The 26,993-nt window shown below is 35.7% G+C and overlaps 1 long non-coding RNA gene across 1 annotated transcript in view; it reads right to left on the bottom strand.

Moving 5' to 3' along the window:
* LOC139082804 (uncharacterized) overlaps positions 1–26,993 on the bottom strand; it is a 141,650-nt gene that overhangs the window by 6,616 nt on the left and 108,041 nt on the right. Inside the window, exon 3 of the long non-coding RNA XR_011539056.1 lies at positions 1,609–1,755. This is a non-coding gene — a long non-coding RNA (uncharacterized lncRNA). The remainder of the gene's footprint in view (positions 1–1,608; positions 1,756–26,993) is intronic.

Below are 26,993 nucleotides of genomic sequence, written 5' to 3'. Positions count from 1 at the left end.
AGTTATATTGCCTTCATAAAACAAATTTGAAGGCTTTCCAGTCTTGATCTGAAATAATTGCAATAATCTTGAAATTATCTGTCTTTTAAGATTAAACAGAACTTAGCTAGAAATTCATCTGATCCTTTAGCAATTTTTACTGTGGTAATAGATCCATTTAGATTTTTACCTTCTTGTTAAGTCAACATTGATAATTTACATTTAAATGGAAAATGATACATTTCTCTTGGTTTTCAAATTGACATAGGTTTGCACATAATGTTCAGTCATAATTTGTGTGTGTGTGTGTGAGGAAGTTTTGCTCTGAGTTAACATCTGTTACCAATCTTCCTCTTGTTTTTGCTTAAGAAAGATTGTCCCTGAGCTAACATCTGTGCCAATCTTCCTCTATTTTGTACATGGGTCACCACCATGGCATGGCTCGATGAGTGGTGTAAGTCCGCACCTGGGATCTGAACCTACAAACATGGGCCTCCGAAGAAAGGGAGCTGGACCTAAACACTATGCCACCAGGCCTGCCCCCGGACATAATTCTTTTAAGTGTCTTCATATTAGAAGTGTTTGCTTTTATATTCCAAAATTTTTGTTTTTCCTCTCTTTCTCCTTTTCAAAAACCATCCTCCGGAAGTGTTTATCTATTTTATTGGCTTTTCCAAATGCCCAGTGTTTGGACTTAGTCATTATTTCAGTTTTATTTATTTATTTAGTAAACACTTATACAACTTTTATTCTGGGCTAAGAACTGTTTTAAGCACTTTAAAAATATTATCTCTTTTAATTATTTATCATAATCTTATGAGATATTATTATCATCATTTTATTGGTGAGAAAACAGAGGGATCAAGTTATTTTGGATTTCTTTTTTAGCGTGGTACTTTTCCATTAATTACTGCCATGGAGACCAAGGTCCAAATGCTTTCTAGGCTTTAAATATTTCTTCTACGTGTACCTCTCCACAACACTAATTTCACTCTGCTCTTCAGTGGCCATCTTTTCTTTTAATTTGTTTACTAGTTTCTTTTAATTCAACACCAATAGTATTCAGGTCTAGAATGATGGTGTTATGTCTTTCTTGGTGCTTAAGTTTATTTGTTGTCTTTCCAAGTTTTCCTGAGTTGTTTTGTTATTTGTTGTTACTTTTGATGTTATCATTTTTGTTGGCTTCTGAGGCTGAGTTCTGCTACCTGGAACTATCTTGATAGGAATATCCCTCAAATGATGGAGGGAGGTGCACTCCCTGTCCCTTTGGCAGATGCTTATCTTCCTTGATCCCTAGCCTACCTTAGCTGGAGACAACCTGCAAGGGCCCTGTGTTCCTTCTTTCTCCTAGTCTGGAGAACAGGGAAATTCATCACACAAATTCAGCTCCTGCTCTGTCTTTTGAGTTCCTGGGAGCCTATAAATTTTTATGCACAGGCAATATACATCTAAGGTGTTATGTGTGTGTGAGAGAAAGACAGAGGTCATTTGGATTTGGTGGTTCTCAAATCATTGAGCACCTAGCTCTTCTAGTACTATGTTTAGATCCTAATATTGGAACTTCTCATAGACTACTGTATCTCTAGACCTTTCTCTAAAAGGTGAGAGCCCCACAACTCCCATACTCACACCAGTGGTTCCTACGATGATCACACATCTCAGGTTGACCAGACCCACCCAGTTGAGTAGTGGTGGGCAATCAGATATGGGAGCATAGAAGATGGATGCAGAACAGGTCGCCATATTTCCAGAATCCTTCTTCTCTTTTTAATGAATCTTAAAAGAGAAGATACATAATAAAAGAATATTTATAATACTATGAATCCAGAATACCACAATATCAACAAAAAACCTGGAAAGTGGCAAGAGAGGTAGAAGTACAAGAGTACTAATTTCCTTCTTTTGCATAAGTGGGAATCAATAAATATGGAATCATTCATCATGTTGATAATTAAAGAAATAGAACATGGAATATTATTTCTTAAACGTAAAGGAAAAGCCTAATAGAATTATAAGATGGAGATATTCAAATTTCTACATAAAAATTTCAAAAAAGACATATATTTTTCAGAAAATATTTATCAGTCATTATCCCTTGGTATAGTACTTAATAGAAGTAGGGCAATTATACTAGCCCTACCAGTAATAGGCAATTATTATGGATTCGGCTTTTTCTTCTTTTTTTATCATGTCCCTGCCAATATCGTCATCCCTGGACTTAACTGAATATCACATTCCCAGTGCAGAATGTTAAGTGAAAATAACATTGGCTATGACTAAGGAGCATACTTTACAATAAAAGAAGAAAGAAAATGAAATAGGAAGATACGGGAAGAGACACAGTAGCAAATAAGGTTTTACATAAGAAGGATATAAACTTCCATCTTTTTAAGGGCACTCATAATTTGAGTTACAGCCACTGAGACTAAAATTTAAGCAAACCAGAGTATATACCTTCATGGATTTTCATTTGTTAATTGGATTATTTCGTACAGCAATTGTATACACGGATATAGGGCTTAAATGCTAGAAGTCAAAGACCATTGCACTAGATATGTCCATCATACCAAAGGTCACTCCAAGAGACGCAGAAGAAGCAGCCCTTTCACAATCTTCTCTGCGAGATGAACCTAAAGGAGCCAGGGGACCCTGACCTCCCTCTCACTTGGCATGATGGGTGAGGACTTGGCACAAAAGTAGCCAATCCACAGGCAAGCCAGCTACCCATGATGCGGTCTGGACCAAAAAATTTTGAGGATATTTATTAGCTGAGCTAATAAGAATGTCTATTTCAGGAGTAAGGAAAGTATTAGCCCCATAGGTAATGAGAAGAGTGGAAGAAATAGGAAAACTGGCACATAAAGAGATTGTTATGGAGACATGACAAATATGGTGAAACTTCATTTTTATTTATTTATATAGGTGTTGGAACCCACAAGTGAAGAGTCACAAAGTTCTGAGATCAGAGAATTGCCTCAAATTCTGAATGAAGAACCATCTGCAAGGTCCCTCTCTATTACAGTCCTCACGCTTTGGTACGTCAGATTGTTCCACCTCGTGTTAATAAAATTCCTCCATTATTTGAAGAAACTAAGTCTCACTTTCTTCCAATTCAAAATTAAAACAAGGAGAAAGGAGAAGAGGCAACAAAGAAGAATAAACATGGAAAGAAAAAATACAACAGAGTAAAGAGAAAAAACTATGAAATATACCAATGAAAGTAAATGAGCTAACCACTTGAATCAAATGTTAAAGCAATATTTCATACAGAAACCAAAATTCTAAGCTGAGAATCCTTACAAATAGTAATGACAGTTACCGGGTAAGGTGAAACGTGGACCCACGAGGACGTTTTAAAATTCAATTTCCAATAATGCAATGTAGCCACAATCTGCATTGAGAGACAAATAGTAGTTGCAAGAGAATATGGCATGAGGGTGTAAGGAATTGGCAATAATTTTTTTTTTTGAGGAACATTAGCCCTGAGCTAACATCCACTGCCAATCCATGCTCCTCTTTTTTGCTGAGGAAGACTGGCCCTGAGCTAACATCTGTGCCCATCTTCCTCTACTCTGTATGTGGGACATCTGCCACAGCATGGCTTGATAAGTGGTGCATAGGTCCAGGACGGGATCCGAATCAGCAAACCCCAGGCCACTGAAGTGGAGCATGTGAACTTAACCACTATGCCACTGGGCTGGCCCCATGGAATTGGCAACAACTTTTTTTGAACAATATCCATGGACTTCCTAAATGCCTAAAAAGCAGATCTGCACAAGGACAGGTCCTGAAAAACATTAGCTACTGCACCAAATCAAAGAGCAAACTTCTTGTGTACAGTGTGGTTAGGGATACTGGGCAGTAATTGGATTTGAGCACTGCTCACATACACAGATAGTCATCACCATGAGTAGAATATTTTGTAAACATACAAAGAAGAAGAAGCAATGAGAAGTTTTAATTCAAAGAGAAATGAAACATTTTTCACTTACTACTAATCACATTTCAAAACTCATTTCACATTTTTCTTTTCTCTCTTCTCTCTCTTTGTATGTACTGGGGGTGGTAAATAAAGGATTAGCATAAGAAAACCTTTTCCACTAACTCATTGTCTAGTTTTGACTTTTTCTGGGGATTGAAGGGAAGAGAAGGGGTGGGAGGGAGGAGCTGAGAAGGATAGATGAAATATGCATAGAATTAGGCATCTTTTGCATCCTGAAACAACCAAGGAAGGCCTTATAGTCTTTAGGTTTGAGTACTGTCACACCCTGGTCAGTTTCAGGACTGGTTTTGATATAAAACGCTCCTTTCACATTTGATTTGCAAAAGAATATTGAACTGTGTGTAAATATGAAACCTTTGAGACTGCACCATCTGGAGCTAATATTTGAAATGATTTACATGTGAAATGGAAAAACAGAATCCACGTGAAATTATGCTTTAAAAATTTTTTTTAAATAGATTAACAGAATGTATTTACTGCCTCCAAATTGTACCTAGACTGTGGATTAAAATATATTCCCTTACATTCTTAGTTGTTGTAATGGTCATTAAACAAAAGTGCTCAGGTTGGAGGTGTGGGGATATCAATTGACTTTGCTTTTTGTTGTTACTTTGTCGTCTGACTATCTCTTACCCTATTTAGATAAGCTCTCTCTCTCCCCATTTATGCAATCTGTATGTTTATTGAGCCTATTAAATGCCATACACTGTGCTAGGATTTGGGAAGCCAATAGTGAATATTTCCAGACAATGGCCTTTACCTTTTGGGGATAAGAAATTATTTAATAAAACAGGCATTAACCAATTATTCCCACAATTACACAAAACACATGCTAAGAAAGAATCATACATGGTGCTGTAATAACAAATGTTAGAGGAAATTGACCTATTGAGAAGTCACCGGAGGCTTTCCAAAATTGGTGGTTATTATGCTCAAATTACTGTTTAAATCTCATTATCCCTATATCTTTCTACTAACAGAGTGTATCAGAGCTGGGTCAAGCCTTAAACCAGATGTTGCCGCTGTTGTTATAAAACAGTTAAACCATGTGAATGAAGACACATCAGCTGTATCAGGAGCCACAGGTCAGCTTGAAGGTGTGAGCCATGACGCCATTGCTTATTTTTACAAGAAGAATTTTCAATAAAGACCGTAATTACTGATGTCATTCATGTTCATCAGAATTATATGATGATTGAGTGAATAGCATCACTTTAGTGATTTGGAAGATTCTATAAAATGTTTGAGAGTTCATTCTCCCTCTTCACGTGGAAACTTCCAGGAGAAACATGCTATGTGATTCCCAATCCAGTAAGTATTTAAGTTGCGAATGAATCACTATAATTTTTCCAAATTGATTCCCCCTAAACCGTAGGTAGATCAGATATGGAAGACCCTGTTTCAGTACATAAACTGCACAGCCGTCCAGCTTTCCAGTACCCCACACACACGTGCACAAGCACATTGCACATAAAGCTTTGTTTTCTTGCCCCAGTAAATGTGTCCAGATATATCAAGGCAATTTAAAGGGATTTCCTAACTGAATTCCAGAAATCTAGTGTGCTACAGGCAAGGCTGGTCCAGAGGTTCAAGAAAGCTATGGAACTCAGTTTCTACTCCAATCACTTCTCCATGCCCTTCCCCTCCCCCATATTTGTTTCTTCCTAAGGTTGGTTCCTTGGGTTGCTTTAGGCTGTCTTCCAGGAGTGATCAGAGCTTTATATTCTTTCCTCAGTTCCTGATAGAAAGGTAGTTTTTCTGCCTCACACAAACAAGCAAGGATTCCTACTCTAATGGATCAGATCAGATGCCAATGTCTGTCCTGGGGAGTGAGATGTGCTGATTGGTTTAAGGCATCCAGCCCCCCTTCAGAAATGCAGAGGCTGCCTGGGGAAGATGCAAACCTCAAGGGAAACCCGAGTGCTGTTAGAAAAGAGGAGGGGTTTGTGGGGGACTGGAATTGACCACCTCAAGATATGTCTCTTTGGCATGAGGATTATTTTGGGCTGGTTACTTTTAGAAACTGCAGACAGGAAAGAAGCTCTGAAAAGTAGAATTTACTTATTCTTTGTTAAGAGACATTTACATTTGTAAAGGAAATCTCCATCTGTAAAGTTGTCTCCCTCTCTGTATGGGGGAAGAGGGGGGAATGACCTTATCTCTAGAAACTCTTATCAATGAGGAAGGCAAGGACTTAAATCTGCATAATAACCTTACCCTTGTTTACTGTGCTTTTCTGGTAATCTCCCATAACTGACTCCCCCAACCCCCAACATCCTCCTTTGTCTTTAGCTGAAGATGATATTTAAGGTGGTGGCTTCAGCCATTTTGGAAAGTTGCTCAGGTTGCCTGAGCCTCTCCCATGTATACATGCTATAAAGCTTTGTTTAATTTTCTCCTGTTATTCTGTCTCATGTAAATTTAATTCATTTTATGGCCAGAAGGACCCAGAGGGGGTTGAGGAAATGTCTTCCTCCTCTACAGGGTAGAATGGATTCAACAACATCCATTATCCCAGAGAAACTACTTTCAGGATCAAAGAAAGGGAGAAACACAAGTAGCTTGTTATGAAATTTTCCTCCAGCATCTCCCTAGGTTACTGAATCTTCCCACACAACAGGGAGCCCAAATTGACAGTTACATCTACCTCCAACACATTGGATTTCTTCTTTTAAATCCTTGCCTGCCAAAGCCTAGTGGTAGTCAATGCTAGGTATGGCCACTTTTGATGCTTTACATTCATAGATTTTAAATTCTTTGCTTTTTAATTATTGGATCAGCAATGGCATCACATATTCAAAACAGGATGTTAATGAGAGTCATTGGCAATTTTGAACAGAGAAATGTCCAGCTAGTTTTTCAGTAGCTGTAAAATGGAACTTATAAAACACCCAAAGTTACTGTTTTGGGGGAATTGAAGAACGCATTTTTCACCTGGTAGAGACCAGATATCTATCCATTACATTGTTGCTTTCCCGAGGAATAGATCAGTGAAAGTCTGTGCAATATAACAAAATAGAAATTCCAGGGAAGTTCAGCACAGCTTACAAGCAAAGCTTTGACTACATCTAAGAGACAGTATTCCTGTGGCAATAATATCATGTTGGTTAAGATGAATAAACCTTGTTTTTAGTGAACAGGAATTAAATTTGGCTTTTATAAATGGCTCTTGAGAATGTGGGAAAATTATCACAAATAAACCCAGATAGAGAACAAGTCTTTTTAAACAGCAACCTCTCCTAAGAGCAATGGGCAGGTGGATACTATCAAACTGTGTAACCAAGTTGACTGAAACTCAAAGAGGTAAAGTAACTTGATGGATATCTCATGGATTATAAATGGCACATAGTCCGCAACAACACAAGGACCAGGCCTCAGGATGAAGCTGACACTGGGGAGAGAGCAGAGAGGAGTGTGAGAAAGAAACTGAGCTAGCCCAACATGGCTCAAAATTCCATGCTCACGTTAATACACCATGCAGTAAATGTTTTGCTCATTTATCAGTTAGCTCAACAAAATAGGCCTTTTAAATAATGTGTCTGCAATTGTATCCTCTAGAGGTAATCAACAGCTTATTAACCTTAACCATGATAACACATTATCACTATTTTGCTTCAGTTGATTAATTTGCAAAACAATAGTGAAGATCCTATTCAACATGTAAGAATTTATTCTTCAGTTATTGGCACTGAATAAATACAGTGACCCTCAGTGGAAATGTCAGGGCCTTCGGAAGGAACTGCAGTATACACTGAAGGAGGGAGTCGGGTTCGAAGAGCTCATGAGGAAGTCAGAGTTAAAAACCAAGCTGGGTCAACACTTAGGCCTAAACTGATGGCAACCAGAGCCAGACATAGAGCCTGGAGCAAAGGTCAGTTTGATTTCCTCCAGTGTGTTATTCTGCTTTGCTCACTACAAGAGGGAATGAGTTATAGACTTAGAGCTTTTGTCCATGAGCATTGTTGCTGGTAGGTCTCCTTCCAGTAGCTGCAGGGAAATTGACGCTCTATTAAATAGAATTTAAACCCTCCAAAGTTTACTTTATTCTCACAAATGATCAGTTGAAAAATTTCTTTTAAGACCAACCAAAAAAATAAGTTACTTAGGTTTTCAGATTATATCTTTTATACCTTTGTGTGTTGTTGGCTCAGACTAAAAGCAAGGCTCTAAAGCCATTGGCTTTAAAAACCAAGTATCTACCTTGTCTTGCAACTAATTGAAAGTCACTGGTCTTTGTGGCAGGCCTTTCTCGAGACCCATGGAACTTAAAAAAAAAAGTGCAACAAAAATAGCAGGCTCACCCTAAGGCCCAACAACTATTTTGTGTTTAGAACACTACTAAAAACGAAATCAGGTGGATTTCATTTCCTTCCTACTAATTTTTTCTGATTTACCAAGAAGGTATGCAGTATTAGAATGGTGACTTTATGTCCTCATGTTCCACTACATACCACAGAAAAGTTTGGAAATTTATTCAAGCATGTTATTTTTAAAGAGGATAGTTGTGTACATCATACTGAGGATAAAGGAGAAAACGGAAGACACACACAACACAACATGAGACATGGAAACTTTCCTCACTACAGCATAAGACACAGAAATAACAGATATAAAAACATCTTGGAAGATTCTAGAGGAGAGACAGACATATGTTGATCTATAAATTTCCACATTGCTGGCAAGCTCTTCCTCTACTCTTCCCTTGCTTACTCTCCCCCAAGCAAACTGAATTTCTTGCTGTAGCCCTAACATGCCACGTATTCCTGCATTAAGGCCTTTGCATTGGCTATTCTCTCTGCTTGGAACGCTCTTCCCTCAGATATCCACTTCCCAACACTCTTACATCTTGCAAGTATTTGCTCAAATCTCATCCCAATGAGGCTGACCCCACTCACCCTTTTTAATACTGTATCCTGCCCTCTCTTTCTGCCCAATTCCCAGGTATGTTCAAGTCCACTAAACCTGTTCTATCTTTTCTTTATTCCTTAGCACCTATCACCATCTAACTTATTATAATTTATATATTTATTATGTTTATTGTTTACTTACTATCTCCTCCTGGTAGAATGTAAGCTCCATAAGGGCAAATATCTCTAAAAGCTCATATCACTGATGAAAATAAACATTTGTTGAAACAGTGAAATATTTCAGTAATGTGATAGACAAGAGTCTAAGTGGCCTTAAAGCAAGAGCGTTGTTTTACTCAGTCCCGTACATCTAGTGCCAGTTCTAGTGCCTGACGAATAGAAGATGCTCAAGCAGCTTGTTGAATTAACAAATAAAATAATAGATAGGTGAATAAGTTTTTTTATCAAAGACACAAATGAACTACATGTAATCAAACAGAAAATAAATAATTCAGTGAGTAGATTTGGGAAACATTTCATAAAACAGTAAGTATTTGATCTGAGTTTTAAAGTGTTGGTATAGGGAAATTGTCCAGGCTAAAATGTACATACTGAGAAATAGATCATTAGCGGCTTCCTTGAGAGTCAACATATTATTTACAATTAAGCTTTAAATCTAGTAAATAAATACTGAAATGAAATATTGAATTTCCTATCTAAGAAAAAAATCATAAAGAAGTGTTATATCCAGCTTATATTCAACTCACAATATTTCCAGAGTTGTAACAAGTATAAAGCTTGTTCAGTTACTATTTAAGAACAAATTATGAATCCTCAAGTTCATCAAGTTCGAAAATATGTGGGAAAAGCAATATTAAAGTAAGAGAAAAGAAAAGCTGAAAGACCACATTTCAAAGAAATCTTAAAAATATATAAAATACAATGAGACCTCTCTATGGAAAAATCTTCTAGAACATAAAATTAGGTAGACTTAAGTTTACATTTAAAAGTCAACATGTAAAGAGATACATTCCTGAAATATTGAAAAGACCACATTAAAACATTTCTTTTATGGCAAAGCAGCATTGTTTTACTTTTCCTCAGAAGCAATATTTCCAATGATTCTTCCTCTAAAATTTATAAAGCATCAACCAAGGCTTTGAGTTTAGTATTAAATAAAATGTGAAATTGAAACATTGGGTATGAAAATCTTAAACTAAAGGCTCATCTTTCAGGGTCTGGATTGCTCCTATACAAAATTCCTAATCCTTCAGCTTTGGTATATAAATTTCTATTAACATTGAAATGTAGAAAAAACAAAAATGTGACAAGATCAATGAGAGGCCAGCCAGTGGTGTAGTGGTTAAGTTTGCACGCTCCCCTTTTGCAGCCCAGGGTTCACAGGTTCAGATCCTGGGTGCAGACCTACACAGTGCTCATCAAGCCATACTGTGGTGGCATCCCACATAGAAGAACAAGAAGGACTTACAACTATGTACTGGGGCTTTGGGGAGAAAAGAAAAAAAGAGGAAGATTGGCAATAGATGTTAGCTTAGGGCTAATCTTCCTCATCAAAAAGCATACCTAAAAGAAAAAATCAATGAGGGTTCTGGGTATTTTCTGAGAAACTAAGCCTATGCAGTAACACTTGGTTATCCACAACCCCTAAAAGCCCTCATAATAATAATATCTGCATCCTCTTTTTCAAATGAAGTATTTGAGATAGACACAGGTCACATCAAAAATATTTGCCAAATCTTCCTTCTGTTTTCCCTACTCTACCTACTATCATCATTGCAAGCCACTGTTATCTATGCCTGGAGAGGTGCCCGGACTTATACCCACACTGTCAGCTTGTGGTTGTGATTCAGTCAATTTCTTTTCAACACGCTGACAGCAGAGATCTTTCTAAACACAAACCAAATCATGTTAGTCTCTAACTAGAACCTATCAACACTTTGCCAAAAGCCTCAGAATAAATTCCACAGTAGTCAACATGGCATTGTACATGACCTTACAATATCTAATATCTTCCTTAAACCCTTCCACCATACCATGTTTTATTTAAAATAATCACGTCACACCGCTTACTTTCTTATAATTCTCTGTTCGCTTATTTGCCTCTCTAACTATGTAACCCCGTCAAAGAGAATGCATGTTTCTTATTCTGGAATATGATTAAATATTTAGTGCTTATCATTGTATAAATAAGTGAGAGAATTAGCTGATTTGAAAGAAAACTTTGTCACTTTATTTTTCTCAGTGCTTTTATTTTACGTAATGAAGGGGAGCAGAATAGCCACCCCAAAATGTGCCACTTTGGCATGTGGATTATTTTGAGCTGAAGGCAATCAAGACCCAGCAGACTCAGGAAAAGCTTTATCCCTCTCCCTTAACTGCCTAAAAGAACACAGAAAAGGGGCCTATACCAAGAAGAGAGTATTACCAGAGATAACTTTTTCATCAGAAAGACTTATCTACATGGCAGGGCAAACATTTGGTCTTCTCATCTTCCTGTGAATTGTCTTCCTCCCCTTTGCAGTCCCAAACCGCTCCCCTCTTCTCCTTAGCTCAAGATGGCATATAGGCCACAATTGCCTAACGCCTTTGAGTCTCATACTTTTATGGGGTTCCTGTATGTAAAAAATTATTTTTTTCTTCTGTTAATCTGTTTTATGGCAATTTAGATTATTAGTCCAGCCAAAGAACCTAGAAGGGAAAATTATTCCTCCCCTACTATAATGTCTACACAATGAGAAGACACAAAAAATAAAAGTAGAAGGTGGAAGGTAAAAACTCTCATGTTCATACAAATTATAGCATAATCTTAAAATTCTGATTAAAATTGGAATTACTCTTTTAGGTGGCAAGAATGCTATTTGCTTTTACATTTGAATATCAATAAATGAGATGCAGAAGTCATAATTTTGAAGGTGTACATTGGCCAACGTAAAAACCTAGTAAATACCTGATGAAAACAATTATCCCAAACCGTACCCTGGCTCTACCTTTTTTTCACATTGTATTTCTGTTCTTGTTTTTTTTTTGTATATTGAGGTTTAATTTACATACAATAAAATATGGAAATTTTAAGTGCACAGATCAATGAGTTTTGACAAATGGATATACCCTTATAATTAAAATATAAAACATTTTTACCGTCCTGAGAAATTTCCTTGTGCCCCTTTCTATTCTGTGGCCACCCTCACAAAAGTCTGGATTATATCATACAGTTTAATTTATCTGTTCTGGAAGTCCATATAAATTAAATCATAGAGTATGTATGTTTTTGTACTACTCTTTGTGTGTGCTCTTTCACACAACTAATAATTTTGAGATGCATCCACGTTGTTGTATGTCAATAGTTCATTTCTTTTTATCGCTGATTAGAACTCCATTGTTTATCCATTCACCAATTTGTGGACATATAGGTTGTTTCCAGTTGTGACTATTATGAATAAAAACAAATGTGAACATTTGTGTGTAAGTCTTCGTGTGAACATATGTTTACTCTTGGGTGAAAACCAAGGAGTGGAATTGTTGAGTCATATGCTAGGTGTATGTTTCACTATATAAGAAAGTATCAACCTTTTCTTCCAAAGTGGTTGTACCATGTTACTCTCTCAGCAGAAATATGTGAGAGTTCCAGTTTCTCTATATCCACACCAACACTTCGTAATGTCGTTCTTTTTGTTTATTTCTTAGCTCTTCCAGTGAATGAAGTGTTATCACATGGTGGTTTTAATTTGCATTTCCTTGGTATTGTTGACTGATACTGTTGAACATTTTTGATATGCTTTCTGGTCATTCCTATACCTTTTCTTCAAGTCCTCTGCCCATTTTTTTTTTTGAGCTTTTCAATATTGTTGTTGTTATTGTTACTATTATTTTAGTAGTTCTTTACCTGTTCTCGATGAGTCTTTTGATAGAAATATGTATCACAAATATTTTCTCCCAGTTCCTGGCTTACTTGTTAATTTTCTTAAACATAACTATTGAAGAGCAATTTTTTTTTATTTTGACAAAGTAACTGGCCCGATCTTATATACAAAATTTTCAGAACCTCTATGGAAATACTGGGATTGTTCACAAATGAAATTTTTTTGTTTCTTGAACCAAAATTTGACATAGATCCTCACTTTTTCTATGCCATGCATTATTGCCATTATACTCTCAATATTATTTAGACTTATAATAACTTATCTGCTTGGATTTTATGAGAAAAAATAACCGAATTGCACTAAAAAGTAAAACCAACTTCAAGGAATACATAAATATTTGGGATTTTCAAAGTTATGTGACCACTTAAAATCAGCAGACATGTAAAAATTATAATACATATAATTGCTTTACCTTATTTATATAATCTCTTGATAAATATTAAAAGTATAGGTTATCCTCAGTCTAATTATTATATTTTCCTTATAATATTAATGACTATTAAAAATAATTTTACACAAAAATGGTAAAAGACCTGAGTATGTCAACATACCAAATAAATTTTGAAGTGAGTAGTTTTAAATAGACTTTATCACTTTTCAGAGATGGGTAACTGTAGAAAGAATACACATAAGCCAGGTTTTATTCCTGGCACTCCTTTAACTAGCCAGGTGGCCATGGGAGTGCTATAGCTTTCCCTGGTTCTTAACGTTGCCAACTATAAAATGAAGTCAGAGATCCTCCCAGGCACATGTACCGAAATAATCTTGGTAGTCCATTGTGTAGAAAAATAGCTATTTTCTATGTTCTTCCATATCTAAATGTATCATTAATTTCTGATATGTGATTGGCATGTTTAGGTAAGTCGATACTTGATGTCTTTCACAAAGAATTATTAAAAATCCACATGTCTTTTCTAAATGTACCATTCCCTTGAATAATAACATTTGGAAAATGAATGTTTTAACTGAAACTAACCCCTGGATTATGATTACAAGCTCTAGGATAAATATGATTATGAAATTAAAATATAGTTTTCGATGAAAAAAGAGTTAAAAATGCCCCCATAAAGCAATGTTTTAGAAAAATAAGCATATGCGTAACTCACGGTGATTATACAAATGTTCACTTGCCACAGACAGCTGTCTGAGATACACTTCAATATACAATATACCCAACATTCATGCAAGAATATTGTGATGGGGGAAAGAGCATCATTATGCCAATCCTTGAGTTTTCAGTCATTTATTAATAATTACAGGAAATATATTAGAGTTACTGTATTCTTTTTTTCATACTTAAGTAGATATCCTCTAAGATTATCCTGAAGGACTCTTTTCTTTAAAATGTGTTCACTTAGGCAGCTCAAGAAAAGGAAGAACTCCAAGGTAGAGTGCACATACTTGAAATCAAAAATAAGAGGAGTCAGGAGAAATGTCTGTGGGGAGGGCTCATTTGGACAAATCTATTTTATTTAACAAGGAAACAATAAAAATTCTATAAAATAGTAATTCATGTTAATTTTGCCTGTATTTCTCTTATAATTTTCATGTCCTACCAGATCTTAAAGTGCTTTTGTTAGGATATTTTCTTAATATTATCCCTTTCTTTGACAATAAAAACAAAACTTGGTTTATCACTTCTATATAGAACAAGTGAAAATTAGGGGGGAAAATCTTTTGATAAGATTTAGAGCAAAGCTGGAAGATATTTCAGTGTTAGAAGCTAGAAGTTTCTGAAAATATGAGCTCTTCATATGAAAATGACAATTATAAAAGAGGTAAAAAATATTATCAATGAGAGAACGATACAGACTTTGAAAACTATTAAATGGACAATCTTTTCTATGAGATCTTCCAACACTGTTGACCAGTCAATAGTAGCAATTAATTTTATGGTTATTTATGTAACCCATCTGAAATGGAATTAGTTCATTTTAGTATAAATCCTGAAACCCTTTTAAAATTGAATCATTCTTGGCTTCTAAGATGATAAATCCTAAAGACATCCACATATAGTAGTGATCACAGGCCCTCCAGGAAGTAAGGATATAGAGTGAGTTTGGATATCCATCTCATTTGCCTGTACTGAAAAGATGGTGGTAATTTGTTAACTCATCTTTCCTGGGTTCTCAATTCTAGCCCCTCCTTGGCTCAATTGCTGATTTCCTGGCAAAGAGGCTTTGTGTACAATTTCAAACCACAGTACGTGATTCAGAGTCTTTACCAGGTCCTCTGCATTTAAGGCTTTGCTTTACTCAATGACAGTCCTCAAAATGTTGGCTCTAGCTTGCCAATTCTCCAGTTTTATTCCCACTCTTAAAGCTGACTGCTCTCTATCTTCATTCTCTCTGCCAATGCAAGCATTGATCTGTATAGTGGCAGTAGAAGAATCGTTAAACGGCTTTTGGTTACATAAGGCCTTTTATCTCGGTCTTACTGCTCCTGTAGCACTGTGTTCCATATTATTTTGAATATACCACATATCATATTACTTAATTTCAAAATATTATAGTCTATTGTTTATGAATATATTTTTCTTTTCCCCTAGAATGTAGAATTCTCAGGACAAAGACCACATCTTGTTAATATTGGTATATCCAGTATCTATCATACTGCTTGGAACTCAGGAACAACTGAGTAAATATATGTCCTGTTGAAGGAATACATGAATAAATAAATAGTTCTCTAGCCAAAGCAAAACAGAATGAATACGTAGAGCTTCCCAATCTAACTGGCCTATAAAATAAGCAAACACTTCTCCGAGGCTATTGCTGGTAGTCACAACGGGTAATAGATGAGGGTAAAATGTATATTTTATGTCCTTCAATCTCTGGACCCCCTATGAAAAAGCATAATGCCCTCTGAGTTGTAATGATTAGTCTTTGAAAACATGGGCTTTAGAAATAAGATACATCTCTTCTGAAGACTACACAGACATTGAGTCTCCTAGACATTTGTTGCTAGAAGGAGGTGGGCCAGTGTCCTTGGTGGGGTGGGCAGGAACAAGAGGTCACAAAGAAATAAGATTAAGTAAGGCAGGGATACCAGCGCATGGATACTGAGTAAGCAGCTGTGGTCTATGCTGGGAAGGGGTGGACACAGGTGTCCCCATCTGCCTTGCTAACTTGTTTATCTTCTCCACAAGTCACAGCTTAGGGGTGGGACTTAGGGAAGGGAAGGTGTATTTCCACCCTGCAATTATGCTTCAATAATAAAGAAAAGTCAAGAAGAAAAGAAATGATTATAAAATTCTAAATGAAGTTAGTTAAGAAGGAAAACTTTCTTTCTGTCCTTCCTTCCTTCCTCCCTTCCTTCTGTCCATCTGTCAATGTATCTTTCTCTTCTGTCAGAAAGAATATTCTATATGAACAAATTCATGATAAATTATTCCTGTTAAATAATTACAAAGGAGGATGGAGTGGGACATCAACTGCCAAAGGTATCCATTTGCTTTAAAGTAAAACTTCGGATCACCAGCACTTAAGATTAGGTTAGACATTGTTTCATGGGAAAAAAGATGCTCACTGGGTTAACTGATCATTTGAGACATTTCTCTAGGTGACAAATGGTGGGAACATGGCATAGAATCAGATTTCTAAGGATAGCATTTCAGCTAGTGGTTTGTTTGAGAAACCTAAATTGATGGTTGACTCAGAATAGGAAAAGAGACCCCAAAATATACTGCCACTGGCTTGTCCTCCCTTCATTCAGTGAACAATGGGCTAGGTTTGAATAATTGATCTCTATTGATTTACAATAAAATAGCAACATGTCCCGACATCATAAAAGATTTATGTTTTTATTCAGTGTTTATGTTGGTATCTTAAGTAGCAAGCACATCACACATCGCTATGTAGTGACAAGACCAAATGTGCTTTGGCAGAGCTTCAGTATAAAAATTAGAAGGTGTTGATTTCATTGCCACTCTGGCAATACATTTGAAAGAGTGTTAATGACTATTAATGGCCTAGTCCTCAGCCAGAAGAATGCCTGAAGTCAGTGAAAGTGGCATTTTACCTGCTCTTAAGCATTAAAAACAGAGAGCCTCGTACAGTTACATTTGTAAGTGTCTTTCCTGCTCTACAAATAATCACATCCCCCACTTCACTGAGCTTTTAAAAATGTTGAAATTCAAGGCAGACCCAATTTCTCCACTCTAGAGGTTTTGCTCCCTTCCTTTTCTTTAGAACAACTAACAGATTTGGTTTTTGTCAAAAGCATAGTTGAAGGCGAATGAGAATAAAATTATTTTTTTTAAAGATCTTTTGTCTCTTTTCAACTTTGCAGTATAGAAACTCCACTGTTTTAGGTTCAACCAAAAAAATAGTTACTTATTTCCTGTTCTTGTTTATTTTTGGAGACACAGATGGGTCCAAACAATCTTCTGATGGAATGCACTATGTATGAATCAGTCCCTGTTTCTGAAAGCCACGTTTTCAGGTTGTTGGGTTTTTTCCTTCCAACAAGTTTTTTTTTTGGTCCCTAGAGGGTCCTAAATCAACAAGTGATTAGATGAGGAATGGAAGCTTCTGCTTCAGAAAACACAACTGCAGCCAGACAACAGAAAACAGATGCCAATTATTTGCCAGTGGCTGCTGGAAAACAAAACATTTTATGACATTTACTTTGACTTAGCAGAACTGCCGCTGATGCCAAAGAAATATAAACTGGTCAAATTACCAGCAGCTGGTTTTGAAATGTGGGATATTACGATTTGGAATCCTGCTCTAGAGTTGGCCATTCTGTGACCTACATATTTCTTTAAACATTGATTCTACACACAACTTGATATTTTAACAGATATGTAAGAAGAATATGTGTAATTGGTATATAATTAAATATTTGATATATTTCAGTATTTTACCTTTTCACCTTCTAATTCCACTAGTTCTTTTTAATATAGGGATAAAGGTAATTTTTGATGTTTCCTACTTGAAGGTGACTTCCTTGACGCATATTTTTGTTTCAAATGGCAAAAGCTTCAAATTAAATGTCTTTTGTACATTGAATCCAGCTGAATTATTCATTGTTAAGGTGATGTCACAAAGCAATGTTTAAGTATTTTTCCTCCAGTAGTTAAAAGAGGCTTAATTTAGTCACAATCAATATTCATCTAGTTCCACAAGAATATACATTTTCCATAAATATTTTTAGATTAAATGTCTCACCTTTGAGACACATTTCTGAAGAAATATCTTTGGCTGACTTCACTGAAACTAGCAGTTATGTCAAATAAATTCCTATTTTTATCAGCCATGAGACAGTGCTGTGTTAAAGATCCAGATTTGCAAATAAAGTGTTTTGAAAATCTTATGCAATATGTGCCTAGTTCTTCTCTTCAAAGTGGTTTGAGCTATCTTTTAGGGTGTGAAGAAAAGCAATTAATGCATTTTCCTTGATAGTATCGAATTACTACAAGCAATGGTGTTATAAAATCTGTTGTAAGTTTCTACATTGCCTCAAGAAGTCTCCTGAGTGACTGAGAAGTGAACTAAATCAGAGAGAGCACTGATATCACTGAGTATTTGTTGAAAAATAGGCTGAAAAAATGATGATCAAAGTAACTTAGGGAATGCTATACTTTTCAGTTTTTGATATGTACATGAATCACCAGGGATCTTGACAAACGCAGGTTCTGATTCAGTAGTTCTGGGGTGGGGCCTGAGATTTTGCATTTTGACAAGTTTCTATGTGGTAATTTCAAAGCAGCTGGTCCGTGGACCACACTTTTAGAGGGTAGAATGTCCATGACCTGAGGTAGCCGTTCTTCATTGAACACCAGCAATTTTCTGAAGTACTCGCAGCCACTCTCAGCATTCAAAGTGATTCACTAACTTATGGTCAGGACTTGGAGAACCCTGTCCAGCCCATGTCGTGAGTGATGATTGCTACCATCTCCTGGTTCCAGTGAAATGTGTGGATGCTGAACGATGGACTATGTAGGACATGCACCTCCTCTTTGCTAGACTCAACAAGACTGAGACTTTCTATGGGGTGTGTGTGTTTGTGGAAAGCGAGAGATTGAGAGAGAGAGTGAGAGAGAATTTAAATCTAGAGACAGATGAATATGAGAATGTTATGTCACAATTAGCGAAAAGGGAAAATAAAATTGCATCCTGAGCTATGACCCAAACAAGCAGCGCATCTAGTTCCCATTAGTATGTCTTCCTAACTTACGCATCAATCACACCGAACATGTGGAGAACCATCTTAGCAAAGGAAAAGGAAATTTAGTCACATTTGTTTTTACTCCCATTCTCCTGAGGAATAGAATCTATAAAGGGGCATGGAATCTAGATAATATTTTAACAATCTTGATGCACATTCATTTGGCCTGCACTTAGCTAATGTGATGGCAAGCCCATCGCCCCTTATTTCACTCCATCTCCAGTCAGAGGAAAGCTTCCTATCATATCAAAACCACAGGGGATCATTCCACTAAGTCTGAGGATCCTAGATTACATTCTCCAAACCCTTACTCCCACTCTATCATACTCCCCAAACACCTGGGACAAATTCATGGCTGCTTCTTCAGTAGATAGGAATGTTGGCAGATTTCCTAGCTAGCCAGGGAGCAGCTGGCAGGATGTCATAGCCAATTAGGGGGAAAAAAAACATTTAATCTTTTGAAAGATTCAGGACTCATAGCCACATTGGATGAATGGCTTCTGAACTACATCACACTCCTCCCACCCACCTCCAGTTCCCAAGTACCACTGATCCTTCCATAGATATATTTCTCCCCCTTGTATTCATTTGTGCTCAGTCTGACCTCATGATTGCATGGCTAGAGGGTTGCAATTGTCGTCTAACTGGTCTGCCTTCTCATGTTTTCATAAACTTAAATAACAGTGTCTCATTAGTCCTCTAAAATTCTATCAGTTGTCTGCTTAATAACCTTCATTGGCTCCATTTAGCTACAAGAATACGTCTGAGATCCACAGCTTGTCATGCAAAGTTCTCCACAAAATATATCCACAACATCTTCTGAACTTTCAAAAAGTTGGCCTCTACTGTGTCCCAGTCTATGCTAATATCATGTCTGCTTAGATTTTACTGACTTCCCAACCACTTGTCTCTAACCTAAACACTTCTCTATTAATTATTCCTTGAAGCCTCCTCTGACCATTGCAATCCTTATTGATTTCTCCCACAGTAATTATTACTATTCATTTTGTTATTTGTTCATATGCTACTTTACGGGGTTTTTTTTTTCTGTTGCGATTATTTGCTTTTTAATTGATGTGTTTGTTATATATGGTACTCTTGTCCATAAAGTTTGGGAGGAAAGACATTGGAGTCAGTCTGGATTTGACTCTTAATGAGTGAATGCTAATTCTCATCTGTCAATCAGGGATGAAACGCATCCATCTTTTCAGGATTATGTGAGGTTTCAGAGATAATAAATGCAAAGTAACTAGAACAGATTCTAAAAGTTTTATGCTCAGAAAATACTAGCTTTTATTAAATGCTGTAATTAACAGATATTAAGGACTTTGTAAGATATGACACATGCCCATCATAGATTGTAGAAGAATAATCTGTAGAGTGTGCATACAAAAACATTTCTTTCATTTGATTCGATTGAACTTTTCTGAATTAAGTGTTGACTTTAGCTAAGAGGATTACGTGATGGAAATCCTGGCCAATTTACTATGCCTCCATTGTTCCTGGAAAGAAATTCCTCTACGGCCATACCTAACCTATCCATGGCTTCTGTACCTTTGAGATACTGTCATTTATTTGACATGATTATACCTTTCATAGTCACTCATCATTAGTAGACAGAATATAGGATGACTTTAGCTAAATTATTAAATGGAATCAGAAGAAAATTTAAAAACTGATCTTATAAGTCACTTTCTTCTTAGGAAATACATAAGTAATCTAGGTCTGACCTAAACTGTGACCATGAATAGGCTGGTCAAAGGCCTTTAGGAGGTAAACATAATTTATTCCTACACAAATATCACAAAATTTGGCACATAGAAGATATTAAATAAATTTTTATTGAATGAATGAATGACATAATTCGAATCTAATTCCTATGAGTCTCTAGTACTAGCTTTGTCTATTTATTATTGTTGAATAATTTCTAATTTATGATTGACCATAAGAATTTAAATTCCTTAGTGAACATATTTACTCAATTATATAAATAATTATCAATCCCATAATATGTTAGATTATATGTTAATGCAGAGATAGAGAATTTAATGCCTAAATATCTGCCATCAAAAATTGTTTAGCAGTGGTAGTAATGTTCACTCATCACTGAGTTTAGTGTATTTTTTAAGAGAAGATCCATAAAATTATTTGATTTCAATTAATATTAGATCTCATTATTTATGAATTGTTGATAATAATTAATTTGACTTCATCAAACTCTTATACATCTCAGCCACTAGTTATGTAGCAGAATTTTCATGATGAGGCTATCAATTTAATTGAAGATGTGATTTCTACTTCCTGTAGTTTTCAATACCATTGGCTGTGGAGCACTTCCAAAGTACTAGAATTTTTACAGCAAATTATGGATCTGAGAATATCGTCTAAATACTTTATCTGATCTTCTCTTGAAGATGTATCATGAAAGGCCTGGGAATAAAACCATGTTTTTGACGTCTATAAACACCTAAACAAATTAACCTGCCCAGTGGAACTCATAGGTATTAGAGCTCAAAGCATCCACTTGCCTTGAACAATCTTTCTCTGGAAGGTTTGAAGTCATCTTTCATTCCTGTTTAGTCAACTAGAATGTCATTCATCTCTAAACGTACACATCAAACTGTCTCCCTTATTCTGTTTATTTCATTAAGATGTAACTTGATTTATGATCAGCACCATTTTCTTGAGACATTTTATTGAGATTAATCAGAATAAGTCTGGTGGATGTATTCTATCAAGGGTAAGTCCAATTTTATCATTCTGAAAATATACAATGAACTACACAACCATCATCAACATCAATAAAAATTTTCATTTCATTTTTGAAATCAACATATACATATCAAATAAAAATGTGTTCGGAGGGATACTTTATTGAAAGCTGGAACAGGTAGTACTAATTTCAAACCCATATTTTGTCATTCTATTTTTGAATCATCAGTATTTTACAGCACTATGTTGTTCAAGTCCATTAGTCAACCTTGGAGCAATCATGGTCGTGGAATTATTATTTCATTTTTTTAAAGCATGAGAAGATGTTAAATGGGGAGTAATGATTTTATAAACCTGAGACTTAAAGTTGAAGGCTATATTTGACAGTGGCTCCATTAAGAAAAGCGGAGTTGAAGCTTTTTAGCCAATATCCTCCTTTTGGCTGATCTTTTCTCTGAAAAAATTATACAGGACCGTGTGGCATTGAAATTGGGAGAGAATGGGAAGGCTTATTATCTCTGTCCTATAGTATGGAAAAGACTAACTTCTCAAATAAGCAAGTGTCAAATTATGTTTCAGACTAACTAAAAATCAAGAAGAATGTTCTGATAAATTTAAATTAAGAATCTGGTTATCTTAAATGACTATACAAAAGTACCTCTACCGTATGCAAAAAGGATTTCTCCCTCACTTTTAATAAGCCCTGGAAATATTTTAATCCTCCTCTTAGTCAGGACCGAACATGTCTCCACGTTATGAAATCTGGAAGATCCTTTTATAAAAAAATTTTAAATAGGGGCTGGCCCCGTGGCTGAGTGGTTAAGTCCGCGCGCTCCGCTGCAGGCGGCCCAGTGTTTCGTTGGTTCCAATCCTGGGCGCAGACATGGCACTGCTCATCAAACCACGCTGAGGCAGCGTCCCACATGCCACAACTAGAAGGACCCACAGGGAAGAATATACAACTATGTGCCGGGGGGCTTTGGGGAGAAAAAGGAAAAAATAAAATCTTTTAAAAAAAAAATTTTAAATATATTTATACAAATAAATTGATGATATTAAAGTTGGTGTTCAGATTATGATATATCCTAGTCTAAAAAAGGGAAGGGTAATTTGGAACTTCTTTAGTGTTTAGGTTATACATCTATCATCAGAGTTAACTTCTTTTTTTAAGGAAGATTAGCCCTGAACTAACATCTGCCACCAATCCTCCTCTTTTTGCTAGGAAGACTGGCACTGAGCTAATATCTGTGCCCACTTTCCTTTACTTTATAAGTAGGACGCCTGCCACAGCATGGCTCAATAAGGAGTGTGTGGGTCCACGCCCAGGATCCAAACTGGGGAACTTCAGGCTGCTGAAATGGAGCATGCAAAGTTAACTGCTATGCCACCAGGCTGGCCCCCAGAGTTAACATTTTCAATAAAACATTGTGAATCAGTTAAATTTATTATGAGCCTGAATAAATATATATTTAGTGGTATTTACTTAATAAGTTTAAAACTCGCAAAATGTCATAGATTTAGTAGATATTTTTAATGTATTTTATTAATGTTCCTATTAAAAATCTGCCTCATTAGAGATCTCTTCAGGGTCACTTCCAGTGGCCTAGTGGTTAAGTTCGGTGCATTCCACTTCGGTGGCCTGGGTTTGGTTCCTGGGCATAGTTCTACGCCACTTATCTGTCAGTGGCCATGCTGTGGTGGCAGCTCACATACAAAAAGAGGAAGATTGACAACAGATGTTAGTCCAGGGCAAATCTTCCTCAGAAAAAAGAGGAAGATTGTCAGGGGATGTTAGCTCAGGGTGAATCCCCCTCAGCAAAAAAAAAAAAAAAAGATTTCTTCTATTTATCTCATGCACTGTTATTCAATGTGTTGTTTCCCTTGGATTTTACTTGTAATATATATGTCATTTACTTGTTTTTCTGAATAAATTATTAGACACCTAAGAGTAACTTTCACCTCTCTTCTTTAATAAGTGTCTCCAAGCATCCAGTGTATTATAGTTTGGCTTAATACACATGGTAGTCATTCTTAAATGAAACCTTTCTTGACTACCCCTGGCAGAGTTAGTTGCTTAGTGCTGTATACTCTTGCATAGAAGTAGAGGAGAGAAAAAAAGAGGCACAGAAGTTTTGGAAGACATAACAGCTAAAAACATGTCAAATTTGATGAAAAACATTCATATATATACCCATGAAGTTCATCAAACTCCTAATAGGATATATAAAGGGATTTACAGGTAGACACATCAGAGTTAAACTGTTGAAAGCCGAAGCGATAAGAAGAGTCTTCAAAACAATGAGATTAAAAATTACTTGGCACATAAAAGAGAATCATAATAAAATTAACAGCTGACTTCTCATCAGAATTGATGAAGGTCAGAATGCAAAGAGATGACATATTCAAATATCTGAAGAAAATAAAGATGTCAACCAATAATTCTATAACCAGAAACACTATGCCTCAAAAATGAGAAGAAATAGAAATAACACCCATCTCCTCCAAAAAAATCTCTGTCTAATTGAAATCTATGGAAAAATACATCCAGCAGCAACAGAATATACATTCTTTTCAAGAACATATAGAAAATTCTCCATTATAAATCATGTGCTAGGCCATTGCATGGAAATCAGTAATTTCAAAATGAATGAAATAAAATAAAATGTCTCAAATAAATTATATTAGAAATCAACAACAGGGGAAATCAGGGAAATTCCAAATTTTGGAAAATAAATCACACACTACTAAGTAAACTATGATTCAAAGAAGAATTCACAGTGAAAATTAGGAAATATCTTGGAGTAACTGAAAATGGTATCACAATATAAAAAGTTATGTAATATACTAAAGATGTATTTAGAGAGAAACTTTTAGCATTAAATGCCTATATTAGAAAAGATGATTGCAAATCAATAAATTTCTACCTTAAAAAGAAGAGAAAATTAAACCTCAAAAAAGCAGAATGAAAGAAATAATAAATATTAGAACAGAAATTAGTGAAGTAGAAAAAAGAGAAAATCAATGAAACTAAAAGGTGGCTCATTGGAAAAATCAAAAAAAATTGACAAAACTTTATTTACACTGGCCAAGAGAAAATGAGATACACAAGTTATTAAAATCAGAACTGAAAGAGGACATATCAGTATGAATTTTACATAAAGTAAAATGGTTATCAAAGAATACGAAGAACTTTATGCTGAAAAAGCAGAAAATTTAAATGAAATAGACAAAGTTCTAGAAAGAACTAAGTTATCTAAATTAACAAAAGAAGAAATGAAAAATATGGATAGACCTATAGAAAGTAGAGGAATTAAACTAGTATTTAAAATGCCTTGAAAAACTCAGGGCAGATGGTTTTACAGGAAAATCTAAAAAACAGATTTAAATCATTCACAAACGCTTACAAAATTCAGAGGCTAGAACACTTCTCAACTCATTCTGTGTGGCTGATGTTGTTGGCCAATGCTAAAGTCAGATAAAGAGATCACAACAGAAGAAAACTAATACCAATGTTTCTCATGAATATTGACCAAAAAATCAACAAAATATTAGCAATTCAAAGTTAAGCAGCATATAAAAATATACACCATGACCAAATGGAATATATTCCATAAATACAGGTTTACTTTAATGTTCAAAGAACAGTTAATGGAATAAGATATTAACAAATTAAAGGAAAAATCCACAGGCTTATCTCAATAAACACAGAAAAAGCATTTTAACAAATCCAACACACATCTGTGATTTAAAACAAAAAAATCTCTCAACAAACCAAAAACAGAAGGAAAATTCCCCAATCTGATAAGGGGCATCTATGAAAAACCTTCAAATAACATCATATTTAATGCCAAAAGAGTAAATGCTCTGTCACTAACACTAGGAATAAGACAGAAATGTCTGCTCTTGTTACCTTTATTCAACAATATACTGGGAGTTCTAACAGTGCAATCAGACAAGCAAAAGAAATAAGTGGCATCTAGTATGGAATGGAAGAAATGCAACTGTCTTGATTTGTAAACAACACAACTCTATACGTAAAAAATGTTTAAAAATCTAATAAATTGATAAATGTGTACAGCAAAGTGACAGAATAAAAATTCAATATAAAAAAATCATTGTTAGGGGCCCACACCATGGCCTACTGGTTAAAGTTCTGCATGCTCCACTTCAGTGGCCTGGGTTTGTGGGTTCAGATCCTGGGCATGGCCCTGCATCGTTCATCAGCCATGCTGTGGCAGTATCCCACATGCAAAATAGAGGAAGATTGGCACAGATGTTGGCTGAGGGCTAATCTTCCTCCAGCAAAAAATAAATAGGTAAATAAAAGAAGAAGAGAGGAAGATTGGCAATAGATGTTGTCAAAAAGCAATTCTTCCTCAAGGTGGGGGGAAATCATTTGTAGTTCTATAAGGTAGCAACGAATAATTCAAAAGTGAAATTCAGAAAAGAGAAATTCAGACAAGAGTTTCATTCACATGGCATTATAAATTAAATATTTGGGAATAAATTTAAATTGAACATTGCAAACCTCAAAACTTTGATGAGAAAAATTAAAGATGATCTAAATAAAGACACATTCTGTGTTCATGGATTAGAAGACTCAACTTGTAAAGATCAACCAAGTTGATCTATATAGGCAACACTATCTCTATCAAAAACCCAGCAGTATTTCTTCTTTCCCACTAAGATGCCTAGATATTAGGCAGAATTCTAAGAATGACTACCGGTGACCCTCATCTTTGTATAATCCTCTTCCCTTTGAGTGTGAGTAGAACCCGTGAATATAATAAAGTATTACTCCAGTGCTTATGTTACATTATATGGCAAAATAAAAGAGATTATCCCCTTATGCTGAATCTAATCACATGAGTCTTTTAATAGCAGAGGATTTTCTACTACCAGTCAAAAAGGTAAAATAAAAACGGAAATCAATAAGATTTGAAATGTAAGGACTCAATACACCATTGCTGATTTGAAGATTGAAGTGGGTCACATGAGAGGGCATGTGAGTAGCCTTCGAGAGCAGAGACGGTCCCCTGGCTAATAGCAAGGACACAGTAAGGAAAACAGGGACCTCAGACCTACAATTATAAGGAACTGGAAGTGGATTCTGCCCACAATCTGAATAAGCCTGGAAGTGTATTCTTCTCAGAGCCTCCAGATAAGAGGCCAAGCTGGTGGACGTCTTGACTTTGGCCACGAGCAGAGAATGCACATGAGCTTGCTTGTACTTCTGACCTATAGGAATACAAGCTAATAAATGAGTGTTATTTTAAAGCTTTAAGTTTGTGATAATTTGTTATGCAGCTATACAAAACTATTATAGCCTATAATTTAAAAAAC

The sequence above is a fragment of the Equus przewalskii genome, chromosome 4, assembly GCF_037783145.1.
Source record: "Equus przewalskii isolate Varuska chromosome 4, EquPr2, whole genome shotgun sequence".
Taxonomy (NCBI): Eukaryota; Metazoa; Chordata; class Mammalia; order Perissodactyla; family Equidae; genus Equus; species Equus przewalskii.
The sequence above is the reverse complement of the archived record's forward strand: the minus strand, read 5'-3'. Positions and strand labels throughout refer to the sequence as shown.